The sequence below is a fragment of the Hydractinia symbiolongicarpus genome, chromosome 11 (assembly GCF_029227915.1).
Source record: "Hydractinia symbiolongicarpus strain clone_291-10 chromosome 11, HSymV2.1, whole genome shotgun sequence".
In the NCBI taxonomy this organism is placed as follows: Eukaryota; Metazoa; Cnidaria; class Hydrozoa; order Anthoathecata; family Hydractiniidae; genus Hydractinia; species Hydractinia symbiolongicarpus.
This window is the reverse complement of record NC_079885.1, coordinates 29,291,099-29,307,306: the sequence shown is the minus strand read 5'-3', so window position 1 is coordinate 29,307,306 and position 16,208 is coordinate 29,291,099.

Here is a 16,208-nt window from a genome sequence, read left to right as displayed (position 1 = left end):
TCATCAAAAATGAAAACATTTTTAAAAACTACAAGTCTTATGCGTTTTAGTGGTGAAAAAATAATTTAAAAAATCGTTCGGGAAATGAGTTTACTCCCTGGGTACTTTCTTTTTATACATTCGACTATACGGGCCAAGCCCGGGATTTACGGAAAATCGCGGGATTTCGTTTGCCGGCGATTAAACCTCTTTCATTAAGCGTCTCATCAAAAATGAAAACATTTTTGAAAACTACAAGTCTCATGCGTTTTAGTGGTGAAAAAATAATTTAAAAAATCGTTCGGGAAATGAGTTTACTCCCTCGGTACTTTCTTTGTATACTTTGGACTATACGGGCCGAGTCCAGGATTTACGGAAATCGCGGATTTTCGTTTTAGGGCGATTAAACTTCTTTTATTCAGCGTCTCTTCAAAAATGAAAACATTTTTGAAAACTACAAGTCTCATGCGTTGTAGTGGTGAAAAAATAATTTAAAAAATCGTTCGGGAAATGAGTTTACTCCCTGGGTACTTTCTTTGTATACTTTTGACTATACGGGCCGAGTCCGGGGTTTACAGGAAATGGCGGGTTTTCGTTTGCCGGCGATTAAACTTCTTTTATTCAGCGTCTCATCAAAAATGAAAACATTTTTAAAAACTACAAGTCTCATGCGTTGTAGTGGTGAAAAAATAATTTAAAAAATCGTTCGGAAAATGAGTTTACTCCCTGGGTACTTTCTTTGTATACTTTTGACTATACGGGCCGAGTCCGTGGGTTTACAGGAAATGGCGGGTTTTCGTTTACTGGCGATTAAACTTCTTTTATTCAGCGTCTCATCAAAAATGAAAACATTTTTAAAAACTATAAGTCTCATGGGCTTTAGTGGTGAAATAATAATTTAAAAAATCGTTCGGGAAATGAGTTTACACCCTGGGTACTTTCTTTGTATGCTTTTGACTATACGGGCCGAGTCCGGGATTTACGGGAAATCGCAGGTTTTCGTTTGCCGGCGATTAAACTTCTTTTATTCAGCGTCCCATCAAAAATGAAAACATTTTTGAAAACTTCAAGTCTCATGCGTTTTAGTGGTGAAAAAATAATTTAAAAAATCGTTCGGGAAATGAGTTTACTCCCTGGGTACTTTCTTTGTATAATTTTGACTATGCGGGCCGAGTCCTGGGCTTACGGGAAATGGCGGGTTTTCGTTTGCCGGCGAGTAAACTTCTTTTATTCAGCGTCTCATCAAAAATGAAAACATTTTTGAAAACTACAAGTCTCATGCGTTTTAGTGGTGAAAAAAAATTTAAAAAATCGTTCGGGAAATGAGTTTACTCCCTGGGTACTTTCTTTGTATACATTCGACTATACGGGCCAAGCCCCGGATTTACGGGAAATCGCGGGATTTCGTTTGCCGGCCATTAAACCTCTTTCATTAAGCGTCTCATCAAAAATGAAAACATTTTTGAAAACTACAAGTCTCATGCGTTGTAGTGGTGAAAAAATAATTTAAAAAATCGTTCGGGAAATGAGTTTACTCCCTGGGTACTTTCTTTGTATACTTTTGACTATACGGGCCGAGTCCGGGGTTTACGGGAAATGGCGGGTTTTCGTTTACCGGCGATTAAACTTCTTTTATTCAGCGTCTCATCAAAAATGAAAACATTTTTAAAAACTATAAGTCTCATGCGTGGTAGTGGTGAAAAAATAATTTAAAAAATCGTTCGGGAAATGAGTTTACTCCCTGGGTACTTTCTTTGTATACTTTTGACTATACGGGCCGAGTCCGGGGATTACAGGAAATGGCGGGTTTTCGTTTGCCGGCGATTAAACTTCTTTTATTCAGCGTCTCATCAAAAATGAAAACATTTTTGAAAACTACAAGTCTCATGCGTTTTAGTGGTGAAAAAATAATTTAAAAAATCGTTCGGGAAATGAGTTTACTCCCTGGGTATTTTCTTTGTATGCTTTTGACTATGCGGGCCGAGTGCGGGGATTACGGAAAATGGCGGGTTTTCGTTTGCCGGCGATTAAACTTCTTTTATTCAGCGTCTCATCAAAAATGAAAACATTTTTGAAAACTGCAAGTCTCAAGCGTTTTAGTGGTGAAAAGATAATTTAAAAAATCGTTTTGGAAATGAGTTTACTCACAGGGTAATTTCTTTGTATACATTCGACTATGCGGCCAAGACCGGGATTTACGGGAAATCGCGGGTTTTCGTTTGCCGGCGATTAAACCACTTTCATTAAGCGTCTCATCAAAAATGAAGTCATTTTTGAAAACTACAAGTCTCATGCGTTTTAGTGGTGAAAAAATAATTTAAAAATTCGTACGGTAAATGAGTTTACTTACTGGTTACTTTCCTTGTATACTTTTGACTATACGGGCCGAGTCCGGGATTTACGGCAAATCGCGGGTTTTCGTTTGCCGGCGATTAAACCACTTTCATTAAGCGTCTCATCAAAAATGAAAACATTTCTGAAAACTACAAGTCTCATGCGTTTTAGTGGTGAAAAAATAATTTAAAAAATCGTTCGGGAAATGAGTTTACTCACAGGGTACTTTCTTTGTATACATTCGACTATACGGGCCAAGCCCCGGATTTACGGGAAATCGCGGGTTTTCGTTTGCCGGCGATTAAACTTCTTTCATTAAGCGTCTCATCAAAAATGAAAACATTTTTGAAAACTACAAGTCTTATGCGTTTTAGTGGTGAAAAAATAATTTAAAAAATCGTTCGGGAAATGAGTTTACTCCCTGGGTACTTTCTTTTTATACATTCGACTATACGGGCCAAGCCCGGGATTTACGGGAAATCGCAGGATTTCGTTTGCCGGCGATTAAACCTCTTTCATTAAGCGTCTCATCAAAAATGAAAACATTTTTGAAAACTACAAGTCTCATGCGTTTTAGTGGTGAAAAAATAATTTAAAAAATCGTTCGGGAAATGAGTTTACTCCCTGGGTACTTTCTTTGTATACTTTTGACTATACGGACCGAGTCCGGGATTTACGGGAAGTCGCGGGTTTTCGTTTGCCTGCGTTTAAACTTCTTTTATTCAGCGTCTCATCAAAAATGAAAACATTTTTAAAAACTACAAGTCTCATGGGCTTTAGTGGTGAAATAATAATTTAAAAAATCGTTCGGGAAATGAGTTTACACCCTGGGTACTTTCTTTGTATGCTTTTGACTATACGGGCCGAGTCCGGGATTTACGGGAAATCGCAGGTTTTCGTTTGCCGGCGATTAAACTTCTTTTATTCAGCGTCCCATCAAAAATGAAAACATTTTTGAAAACTTCAAGTCTCATGCGTTTTAGTGGTGAAAAAATAATTTAAAAAATCGTTCGGGAAATGAGTTTACTCCCTGGGTACTTTCTTTGTATAATTTTGACTATGCGGGCCGAGTCCTGGGCTTACGGGAAATGGCGGGTTTTCGTTTGCCGGCGATTAAACTTCTTTTATTCAGCGTCTCATCAAAAATGAAAACATTTTTGAAAACTACAAGTCTCATGCGTTTTAGTGGTGAAAAAAAATTTAAAAAATCGTTCGGGAAATGAGTTTACTCCCTGGGTACTTTCTTTGTATACATTCGACTATACGGGCCAAGCCCCGGATTTACGGGAAATCGCGGGATTTCGTTTGCCGGCGATTAAACCTCTTTCATTAAGCGTCTCATCAAAAATGAAAACATTTTTGGAAACTACAAGTCTCATGCGTTGTAGTGGTGAAAAAATAATTTAAAAAATCGTTCGGGAAATGAGTTTACTCCCTGGGTACTTTCTTTGTATACTTTTGACTATACGGGCCGAGTCCGGGGTTTACGGGAAATGGCGGGTTGTCGTTTACCGGCGATTAAACTTCTTTTATTCAGCGTCTCATCAAAAATGAAAACATTTTTAAAAACTATAAGTCTCATGGGCTTTAGTGGTGAAATAATAATTTAAAAATTCGTACGGGAAATGAGTTTACTTACTGGTTACTTTCCTTGTATACTTTTGACTATACGGGCCGAGTCCGGGATTTACGGCAAATCGCGGGTTTTCGTTTGCCGGCGATTAAACCACTTTCATTAAGCGTCTCATCAAGAATGAAAACATTTCTGAAAACTACAAGTCTCATGCGTTTTAGTGGTGAAAAAATAATTTAAAAAATCGTTCGGGAAATGAGTTTACTCCCTGGGTACTTTCTTTGTATAATTTTGACTATGCGGGCCGAGTCCTGGGCTTACGGGAAATGGCGGGTTTTCGTTTGCCGGCGATTAAACTTCTTTTATTCAGCGTCTCATCAAAAATGAAAACATTTTTGGAAACTACAAGTCTCATGCGTTGTAGTGGTGAAAAAATAATTTAAAAAATCGTTCGGGAAATGAGTTTACTCCCTGGATACTTTCTTTGTATACTTTTGACTATACGGGCCGAGTCCGGGGTTTACGGGAAATGGCGGGTTGTCGTTTACCGGCGATTAAACTTCTTTTATTCAGCGTCTCATCAAAAATGAAAACATTTTTAAAAACTATAAGTCTCATGGGCTTTAGTGGGGAAATAATAATTTAAAAAATCGTTCGGGAAATGAGTTTACACCCCGGGTACTTTCTTTGTATACTTTTGACTATACGGGCCGAGTCTGGGATTTACGGGAAATCGCAGGTTTTCGTTTGCCGGCGATTAAACTTCTTTTATTCAGCGTCTCATCAAAAATGAAAACATTTTTGAAAACTACAAGTCTCATGCGTTTTAGTGGTGAAAGAATATTTTAAAAAATCGTTCGGGAAATGAGTTTACTCACTGGGTACTTTCTTTGTATACTTTTGACTATACGGGCCGAGTCCGGGATTTACGGGAAGTCGCGGGTTTTCGTTTGCCGGCGTTTAAACTTCTTTTATTCAGCGTCTCATCGAAAATGAAAACATTTTTAAAAACTACAAGTCTCATGGGCTTTAGTGGTGAAATAATAATTTAAAAAATCGTTCGGGAAATGAGTTTACACCCTGGGTACTCTCTTTGTATGCTTTTGACTATACGGGCCGAGTCCGGGATTTACGGGAAATCGCAGGTTTTCGTTTGCCGGCGATTAAACTTCTTTTATTCAGCGTCCCATCAAAAATGAAAACATTTTTGAAAACTTTAAGTCTCATGCGTTTTAGTGGTGAAAAAATAATTTAAAAAATCGTTCGGGAAATGAGTTTACTCCCTGGGTACTTTCTTTGTATGCTTTTGACTATGCGGGCCGAGTCCGGGGATTACGGGAAATGGCGGGTTTTCGTTTGCCGGCGATTAAACTTCTTTTATTCAGCGTCTCATCAAAAATGAAAACATTTTTGAAAACTGCAAGTCTCAAGCGTTTTAGTGGTGAAAAAATAATTTAAAAAATCGTTCGGGAAATGAGTTTACTCCCTGGGTACTTTCTTTGTATGCTTTTGACTATGCGGGCCGAGTCCGGGGATTACGGGAAATGGCGGGTTTTCGTTTGCCGGCGATTAAACTTCTTTTATTCAGCGTCTCATCAAAAATGAAAACATTTTTGAAAACTGCAAGTCTCAAGCGTTTTAGTGGTGAAAAGATAATTTAAAAAATCGTTTTGGAAATGAGTTTACTCACAGGGTAATTTCTTTGTATACATTCGACTATGCGGCCAAGACCGGGATTTACGGGAAATCGCGGGTTTTCGTTTGCCGGCGATTAAACCACTTTAATTAAGCGTCTCATCAAAAATGAAATCATTTTTGAAAACTACAAGTCTCATGCGTTTTAGTGGTGAAAAAATAATTTAAAAATTCGTACGGGAAATGAGTTTACTTACTGGTTACTTTCCTTGTATACTTTTGACTATACGGGCCGAGTCCGGGATTTACGGCAAATCGCGGGTTTTCGTTTGCCGGCGATTAAACCACTTTCATTAAGCGTCTCATCAAGAATGAAAACATTTCTGAAAACTACAAGTCTCATGCGTTTTAGTGGTGAAAAAATAATTTAAAAAATCGTTCGGGAAATGAGTTTACTCACAGGGTACTTTCTTTGTATACATTCGACTATACGGGCCAAGCCCCGGATTTACGGGAAATCGCGGGTTTTCGTTTGCCGGCGATTAAACTTCTTTCATTAAGCGTCTCATCAAAAATGAAAACATTTTTGAAAACTACAAGTCTTATGCGTTTTAGTGGTGAAAAAATAATTTAAAAAATCGTTCGGAAAATGAGTTTACTCCCTGGGTACTTTCTTTTTATACATTCGACTATACGGGCCAAGCCCGGGATTTACGGGAAATCGCGGGATTTCGTTTGCCGGCGATTAAACCTCTTTCATTAAGCGTCTCATCAAAAATGAAAACATTTTTGAAAACTACAAGTCTCATGCGTTTTAGTGGTGAAAAAATAATTTAAAAAATCGTTCGGGAAATGAGTTTACTCCCTCGGTACTTTCTTTGTATACTTTGGACTATACGGGCCGAGTCCGGGATTTACGGAAATCGCGGATTTTCGTTTTAGGGCGATTAAACTTCTTTTATTCAGCGTCTCTTCAAAAATGAAAACATTTTTGAAAACTACAAGTCTCATGCGTTGTAGTGGTGAAAAAATAATTTAAAAAATCGTTCGGGAAATGAGTTTACTCCCTGGGTACTTTCTTTGTATACTTTTGACTATACGGGCCGAGTCCGGGGTTTACGGGAAATGGCGGGTTTTCGTTTGCCGGCGATTAAACTTCTTTTATTCAGCGTCTCATCAAAAATGAAAACATTTTTAAAAACTACAAGTCTCATGCGTTGTAGTGGTGAAAAAATAATTTAAAAAATCGTTCGGAAAATGAGTTTACTCCCTGGGCACTTTCTTTGTATACTTTTGACTATACGGGCCGAGTCCGGGATTTACGGGAAATCGCAAGTTTTCGTTTGCCGGCGATTAAACTTCTTTTATTCAGCGTCTCATCAAAAATGAAAACATTTTTAAAAACTACAAGTCTCATGCGTTTTAGTGGTGAAAAAATATTTTAAAAAATCGTTCGGGAAATGAGTTTACTCCCTGGGTACTTTCTTTGTATAGTTTTGACTATACGGACCGAGTCCGGGATTTACGGGAAATCGCAGGTTTTCGTTTGCCGGCGATTAAACTTCTTTTATTCAGCGTCTCATCAAAAATGAAAACATTTTTAAAAACTACAAGTCTCATGCGTTTTAGTGGTGAAAAAATATTTTAAAAAATCGTTCGAGAAATGAGTTTACTCCCTGGGTACTTTCTTTGTATAGTTTTGACTATACGGACCGAGTCCGGGATTTACGGGAAGTCGCGGGTTTTCGTTTGCCTGCGTTTAAACTTCTTTTATTCAGCGTCTCATTAAAAATGAAAACATTTTTAAAAACTACAAGTCTCATGGGCTTTAGTGGTGAAATAATAATTTAAAAATTCGTTCGGGAAATGAGTTTACACCCTGGGTACTTTCTTTGTATGCTTTTGACTATACGGGCCGAGTCCGGGATTTACGGGAAATCGCAGGTTTTCGTTTGCCGGCGATTAAACTTCTTTTATTCAGCGTCCCATCAAAAATGAAAACATTTTTGAAAACTTCAAGTCTCATGCGTTTTAGTGGTGAAAAAATAATTTAAAAAATCGTTCGGGAAATGAGTTTACTCCGTGGGTACTTTCTTTGTATAATTTTGACTATGCGGGCCGAGTCCGGGGTTTACGGGAAATGGCGGGTTTTCGTTTGCCGGCGATTAAACTTCTTTTATTCAGCGTCTCATCAAAAATGAAAACATTTTTGAAAACTGCAAGTCTCAAGCGTTTTAGTGGTGAAAAGATAATTTAAAAAATCGTTTTGGAAATGAGTTTACTCACAGGCTAATTTCTTTGTATACATTCGACTATGCGGCCAAGACCGGGATTTACGGGAAATCGCGGGTTTTCGTTTGCCGGCGATTAAACCACTTTCATTAAGCGTCTTATCAAAAATGAAATCATTTTTGAAAACTACAAGTCTCATGCGTTTTAGTGGTGAAAAAATAATTTAAAAATTCGTTCGGGAAATGAGTTTACTTACTGGTTACTTTCCTTGTATACTTTTGACTATACGGGCCGAGTCCGGGATTTACGGGAAATCGCGGGTTTTCGTTTGCTGGCGATTAAACTTCTTTTATTCAGCGTCTCATCAAAAATGAAAAATTTTTTAAAAACTACAAGTCTTATGCGTTTTAGTGGTGAAAAAATAATTTAAAAAATTGTTCTGGAAATGAGTTTACTCACAGGGTACTTTCTTTGTATACATTCGACTATACGGGCCAAGCCCGGGATTTACGGGAAATCGCGGGTTTTCGCTTGCCGGCGATTAAACCTCTTTCATTTAGCGTCTCATCAAGAATGAAAACATTTTTGAAAACTACAAGTCTCATGCGTTTTAGTGGTGAAAAAAAATTTAAAAAATCGTTCGGGAAATGAGTTTACTCCCTGGGTACTTTCTTTGTATACTTTTGACTATACGGGCCGAGTCCGGGGTTTACGGGAAATGGCGGGTTTTCGTTTACCGGCGATTAAACTTCTTTTATTCAGCGTCTCATCAAAAATGAAAACATTTTTAAAAACTATAAGTCTCATGGGCTTTAGTGGTGAAATAATAATTTAAAAAATCGTTCGGGAAATGTGTTTACACCCCGGGTACTTTCTTTGTATACTTTTGACTATACGGGCCGAGTCCGGGATTTACGGGAAATCGCAGGTTTTCGTTTGCCGGCGATTAAACTTCTTGTATTCAGCGTCCCATCAAAAATGAAAACATTTTTGAAAACTTTAAGTCTCATGCGTTTTAGTGGTGAAAAAATAATTTAAAAAATCGTTCGGGAAATGAGTTTACTTCCTGGGTACTTTCTTTGTATACTTTTCACTATGCGGGCCGAGTCCGGGGATTACGGGAAATGGCAGGTTTTCGTTTGCCGGCGATTAAACTTCTTTTATTCAGCGTCTCATCAAAAATGAAAACATTTTTGAAAACTGCAAGTCTCAAGCGTTTTAGTGGTGAAAAGATAATTTAAAAAATCGTTTTGGAAATGAGTTTACTCACAGGGTAATTTCTTTGTATACATTCGACTATGCGGCTAAGACCGGGATTTACGGGAAATCGCGGGTTTTCGTTTGCCGGCGATTAAACCACTTTCATTAAGCGTCTCATCAAAAATGAAATCATTTTTGAAAACTACAAGTCTCATGCGTTTTAGTGGTGAAAAAATAATTTAAAAATTCGTTCGGGAAATGAGTTTACTTACTGGTTTCTTTCCTTGTATACTTTTGACTATACGGGCCGAGTCCGGGATTTACGGGAAATCGCGGGTTTTCGTTTGCCGGCGATTAAACTTCTTTTATTCAGCGTCTTATCAAAAATGAAAACATTTTGAAAAACTGCAAGTCTCATGGGCTTTAGTGGTGAAATAATAATTTAAAAAATCGTTTGGGAAATGAGTTTACTCCCTGGGTACTTTCTTTGTATACTTTTGACTATACGGGCCGAGTCCGGGACTTACGGGAAATCGCAGGTTTTCTTTTGCCGGCGATTAAACTTCTTTCATTCAGCGTCTCATCAAAAATGAAAACATTTTTGAAAACTACAAGTCTCATGCGTTTTAGTGGTGAAAAAATAATTTAAAAAATCGTTCGGGAAATGAGTTTACTCCCTGGGTACTTTCTTTGTATACTTTTGACTATACGGGCCAAGCCCGGGATTTACGGGAAATCGCGGGTTTTCGTTTGCCGGCGATTAAACTTCTTTTATTCAGCGTCTCATCAAAAATGAAAACATTTTTGAAAACTACAAGTCTCATGCGTTGTAGTGGTGAAAAAATGGAATAGTGGAAATGAGTTTACACCCTGGGTACTCGCTTTGTATACTTTTGACTATACGGGCCGAGTCCGGGGTTTACGGGAAATGGCGGGTTTTCATTTGCCGGCGATTAAACTTCTTTTATTCAGCGTCCCATCAAATATGAAAACATTTTTGAAAACTACAAGTCTCATGCGTTTTAGTGGTCAAAAAATAATATAAAAATTCGTTCGGAAAATGAGTTTACTCCCTGGGTACTTTCTTTGAATACTTTTGACTACAGGGACCGAGTCCGGGGTTTACGGGAAATGGCGGGTTTCCTTTGCAGGCGATTAAACTTCTTTTATTCAGCGTCTCATCAAAAATGAAAACATTTTTGAAAACTACAAGTCTCATGCGTTTTAGTGGTCAAAAAATAATATAAAAATTCGTTCGGAAAATGAGTTTACTCCCTGGGTACTTTCTTTGAATACTTTTGACTACACGGGCCGAGTCCGGGGTTTACGGGAAATGGCGGGTTTTCGTTTGCAGGCGATTAAACTTCTTTTATTCAGCGTCTCATCAAAAATGAAAACATTTTTGAAAACTAAAAGTCTCATGCGTTGTAGTGGTGAAAAAATGGAATAGTGGAAATGAGTTTACACCCTGGGTACTTTCTTTGTATACTTTTGACAATACAGGCCAAGCCCGGGATTTACGGGAAATCGCGGGTTTTCGTTTGCCGGCGATTAAACCACTTTTATTCAGCGTCTCAGCAAAAATGAAAACATTTTTGAAAACTACAAGTCTCATACGTTGTAGTGGTGAAAAAATAATTTAAAAAATCGTTCGGGAAATGAGTTTACACCCTGGGTACTTTCTTTGTATACTTTTGACTATACGGGCCGAGTCCGGGGTTTACGGGAGATGGCGGGTTTTCGTTTGCCGGCGATTAAACTTTTTTTATTCAGCGTCTCATCAAAAATGAAAACATTTTTGAAAACTAAAAGTCTCATGGGTTTTAGTGGTGAAAAGGTAATTTAAAAAATCGTTTTGGAAATGAGTTTACTCACAGGGTACTCTCTTTGTATACATTCGACTATACAGGCCAAGCCCGGGATTTACGGGAAATCGCGGGTTTTCGTTTGAGGGCGATTAAACTTCTTTTATTCAGCGTCTCATCAAAAATGAAAACATTTTTGAAAACTACAAGTCTCATGCGTTGTAGTGGTGATAAAATGGAAAAGTGGAAATGAGTTTACACCCTGGGTACTTTCTTTGTATACTTTTGACTATACGGGCTGCGCCCGGGATTTACGGGAAATGGCGGGTTTTCGTTTGCCGGCGATTAAACTTCTATTATTCAGCGTCTCATCAAAAATGAAAACATTTTTGAAAACTACAAGTCTCATGCGTTTTAGTGGTGAAAAGATAATTTAAAAAATCGTTTTGGAAATGAGTTTACTCACAGGGTACTTTCTTTGTATACATTCGACTATACAGGCCAAGCCCGGGATTTACGGGAAATCGCGGGTTTTCGTTTGAGGGCGATTAAACTTCTTTTATTCAGCGTCTCATCAAAAATGAAAACATTTTTGAAAACTACAAGTCTCATGCGTTGTAGTGGTGAAAAAATGGAAAAGTGGAAATGAGTTTACACCCTGGGTAATTTCTTTGTATACTTTTGACTATACGGGCTGCGCCCGGGATTTACGGGAAATGGCGGGTTTTCGTTTGCCGGCGATTAAACTTCTATTATTCAGCATCTCATCAAAAATGAAAACATTTTTGAAAACTACAAGTCTCATGCGTTTTAGTGGTGAAAAGATAATTTAAAAAATCGTTTTGGAAATGAGTTTACTCACAGGGTACTCTCTTTGTATACATTCGACTATACAGGCCAAGCCCGGGATTTACGGGAAATCGCGGGTTTTCGTTTGAGGGCGATTAAACTTCTTTTATTCAGCGTCTCATCAAAAATGAAAACATTTTTGAAAACTACAAGTCTCATGCGTTGTAGTGGTGAAAAAATGGAAAAGTGGAAATGAGTTTACACCCTGGGTACTTTCTTTGTATACTTTTGACTATACGGGCTGCGCCCGGGATTTACGGGAAATGGCGGGTTTTCGTTTGCCGGCGATTAAACTTCTATTATTCAGCGTCTCATCAAAAATGAAAACATTTTTGAAAACTACAAGTCTCATGCGTTTTAGTGGTGAAAAGATAATTTAAAAAATCGTTTTGGAAATGAGTTTACTCACAGGGTACTTTCTTTGTATACATTCGACTATACAGGCCAAGCCCGGGATTTACGGGAAATCGCGGGTTTTCGTTTGAGGGCGATTAAACTTCTTTTATTCAGCGTCTCATCAAAAATGAAAACATTTTTGAAAACTACAAGTCTCATGCGTTGTAGTGGTGAAAAAATGGAAAAATGGAAATGAGTTTACACCCTGGGTAATTTCTTTGTATACTTTTGACTATACGGGCTGCGCCCGGGATTTACGGGAAATGGCGGGTTTTCGTTTGCCGGCGATTAAACTTCTATTATTCAGCGTCTCATCAAAAATGAAAACATTTTTGAAAACTACAAGTCTCATGCGTTTTATTGGTGAAAAGATAATTTAAAAAATCGTTTTGGAAATGAGTTTACTCACAGGGTACTTTCTTTGTATACATTCGACAATACAGGCCAAGCCCGGGATTTACGGGAAATTGCGGGTTTTCGTTTGCAGGCGATTAAACCACTTTCATTAAGCGTCTCATCAAAAATGAAAACATTTCTGAAAACTACAAGTCTCATGCGTTTTAGTGGTGAAAAAATAATTTAAAAAATCGTTCGGGAAATGAGTTTACTCCCTGGGTAGTTTCTATGTATACTTTTGCCTATACGGGCCGAGTCCGGGATTTACGGGAAGTCGCGAGTTTTCGTTTGAGGGCGATTAAACTTCCTTTATTCAGCGTCTCATCAAAAATGAAAACATTTTTAAAAACTACAAGTCTCATGGGCTTTAGTGGTGAAATAATAATTTAAAAAATCGTTCAGGAAATGAGTTTACACCCTGGGTACTTTCTTTGTATACTTTTGACTATACGGGCTGAGCCCGGGATTTACGGGAAATCGCAGGTTTTCGTTTGCCGGCGATTAAACTTCTTTTATTCAGCGTCTCATCAAAAATGAAGACATTTTTAAAAACTACAAGTCTCATGCGTTGTAGTGGTGAAAAAATAATTTAAAAAATCGTTCGGAAAATGAGTTTACTCCCTGGATACTTTCTTTGTATACTTTTGACTATACGGGCCGAGTCCGGGGTTTACGGGAAATGGCGGTTTTCGTTTGCCGGCGATTAAACCTCTTTTATTTAGCCTCTCATCAAAAATGAAAACATTTTTGAAAACTACAAGTCTCATGCGTTGTAGTGGTGAAAAAATAATTTAAAAAATCGTTCGGAAAATGAGTTTACTCCCTGGATACTTTCTTTGTATACTTTTGACTATACGGGCCGAGTCCGGGGTTTACGGGAAATGGCGGTTTTCGTTTGCCGGCGATTAAACCTCTTTTATTCAGCCTCTCATCAAAAATGAAAACATTTTTGAAAACTACAAGTCTCATGCGTTGTAGTGGTGAAAAAATAATTTAAAAAATCGTTCGGAAAATGAGTTTACTCCCTGGGTTTTTTCTTTGTATACATTCGACTATACGGGTCAAGCCCGGGATTTACGGGAAATCGCGGGTTTTCGTTTGCCGGCGATTAAACTTCTTTTATTCAGCGTCTCATCAAAAATGAAAACATTTTTAAAAACCACAAGTCTCATGCGTTGTAGTGGTGATAAAATAATTTAAAAAATCGTTCGGAAAATGAGTTTACTCCCTGGGTACTTTCTTTGTATACTTTTGACTATACGGGCCGAGTCAGGGGTTTACGGGAAATGGCGGTTTTCGTTTGCCGGCGATTAAACCTCTTTTATTCAGCCTCTCATCAAAAATGAAAACATTTTTGAAAACTACAAGTCTCATGCGTTGTAGTGGTGAAAAAATAATTTAAAAAATCGTTCGGAAAATGAGTTTACTCCCTGGGTTTTTTCTTTGTATACATTCGACTATACGGGTCAAGCCCGGGATTTACGGGAAATCGCGGGTTTTCGTTTGCCGGCGATTAAACTTCTTTTATTCAGCGTCTCATCAAAAATGAAAACATTTTTAAAAACCACAAGTCTCATGCGTTGTAGTGGTGATAAAATAATTTAAAAAATCGTTCGGAAAATGAGTTTACTCCCTGGGTACTTTCTTTGTATACTTTTGACTATACGGGCCGAGTCAGGGGTTTACGGGAAATGGCGGGTTTTCGCTTGCCGGCGATTAGACTTCTTTTATTCAGCGTCTCATCAAAAATGAAAACATTTTTAAAAACCACAAGTCTCATGCGTTGTAGTGGTGAAAAAATAATTTAAAAAATCGTTCGGAAAATGAGTTTACTCCCAGGGTACTTTCTTTGTATACTTTTGACTAAACGGGCCGAGTCCGGGGTGTACGGGAAATCGCGGGTTTTCGTTTGAGGGCGATTAAACTTCTTTTATTCAGCGTCTCATCAAAAATGAACACATTTTTGAAAACTACAAGTCTCATGCGTTGTAGTGGTGAAAAAATGGAATAGTGGAAATGAGTTTACACCCTGGGTACTTTCTTTGTATACTTTTGACTATACGGGCTGCGCCCGGGATTTATGGGAAATGGCGGGTTTTCGTTTGCCGGCGATTAAACTTCTTTTATTCAGCGTCTCATCAAAAATGAAAACATTTTTAAAAACTACAAGTCTTATGCGTTTTAGTGGTGAAAAAATAATTTAAAAAATCGTTCGGGAAATGAGTTTACATCCTGGGTACTTTCTTTGTATACATTCGACTATACGGGCCGAGTCAGGGGTTTACGGGAAATGGCGGGTTTTCGCTTGCCGGCGATTAGACTTCTTTTATTCAGCGTCTCATCAAAAATGAAAACATTTTTAAAAACTACAAGTCTCATGCGTTGTAGTGGTGAAAAAATAGAATAGTGGAAATGAGTTTACACCCTGGGTTTTTTCTTTGTATACTTTTGACTATACGGGCTGCGCCCGGAATTTACGGGAAATGGCGGGTTTTCGTTTGCCGGCGATTAAACTTCCATTATTCAGCGTCTCATCAAAAATGAAAACATTTTTTAAACTACAAGTCTCATGCGTTTTAGTGGTGAAAAGATAATTTAAAAAATCGTTTTGAAAATGAGTTTACTCACAGGGTTTTTTCTTTGTATACATTCGACTATACAGGCCAAGCCCGGGATTTACGGGAAATCGCGGGTTTTCGTTTGCCGGCGATTAAACAACTTTCCATAAGCGTGTCATTAAAAATGAAAACATTTCTGAAAACTACAAGTCTAATGCGTTTTAGTGGTGAAAAAATAATTTAAAAAATCGTTCGGGAAATGAGTTTACTCCCTGGGTACTTTCTATGTATACTTTTGACTATACGGGCCGAGTCCGGGATTTACGGGAAGTCGAGAGTTTTCGTTTGAGGGCGATTAAACTTCCTTTGCAGGGTCTCATCAAAAATGAAAACATTTTTAAAAACTACAAGTCTCATGGGCTTTAGTGGTGAAATAATAATTTAAAAAATCGTTCGGGAAATGAGTTTACACCCTGGGTACTTTCTTTGTATACGTTTGACTATACGGGCTTAGCCCGGGATTTACGGGAAATCGCAGGTTTTCGTTTGCCGGCGATTAAACTTCTTTTATTCAGCGTCTCATTAAAAATGAAAACATTTTTGAAAACTGCAAGTCTCATGCGTTGTAGTGGTGAAAAAATAATTTAAGAAATCGTTCGGAAAATGAGTTTACTCACTGGATACTTTCTTTGTATATTTTTGACTATACGGGCCGAATCGGCGGTTTACGGGAAATGGCGGGTTTTCGTTTGTCGGCGATTAAACCACTTTCATTAAGCGTCTCATCAAAAATGAAAACATTTCTGAAAACTGCAAGTCTCATGCGTTTTAGTGGTGAAAAAATGGAATAGTGGAAATGAATTTACACCCTGGGTACTTTCTTTGTATACTTTTGACTATACGGGCTGCGCCCGGGATTTACGGGAAATGGCGGGTGTTCGTTTGCCGGCGACTAAACTTCTATTATTCAGCGTCTCATCAAAAATGAAAACATTTTTGTAAACTACAAGTCTCATGCGTTTTAGTGGTGAAAAGATAATTTAAAAAATCGTTTTGGAAATGAGTTTACTCACAGGGTTTTTTCTTTGTATACATTCGACTATACAGGCCAAGCCCGGGATTTACGGGAAATCGCGGGTTTTCGTTTGCCGGCGATTAAACAACTTTCATTAAGCGTCTCATTAAAAATGAAAACATTTCTGAAAACTACAAGTCTCATGCGTTGTAGCGGCGAAAAAAAAATTTAAAAAA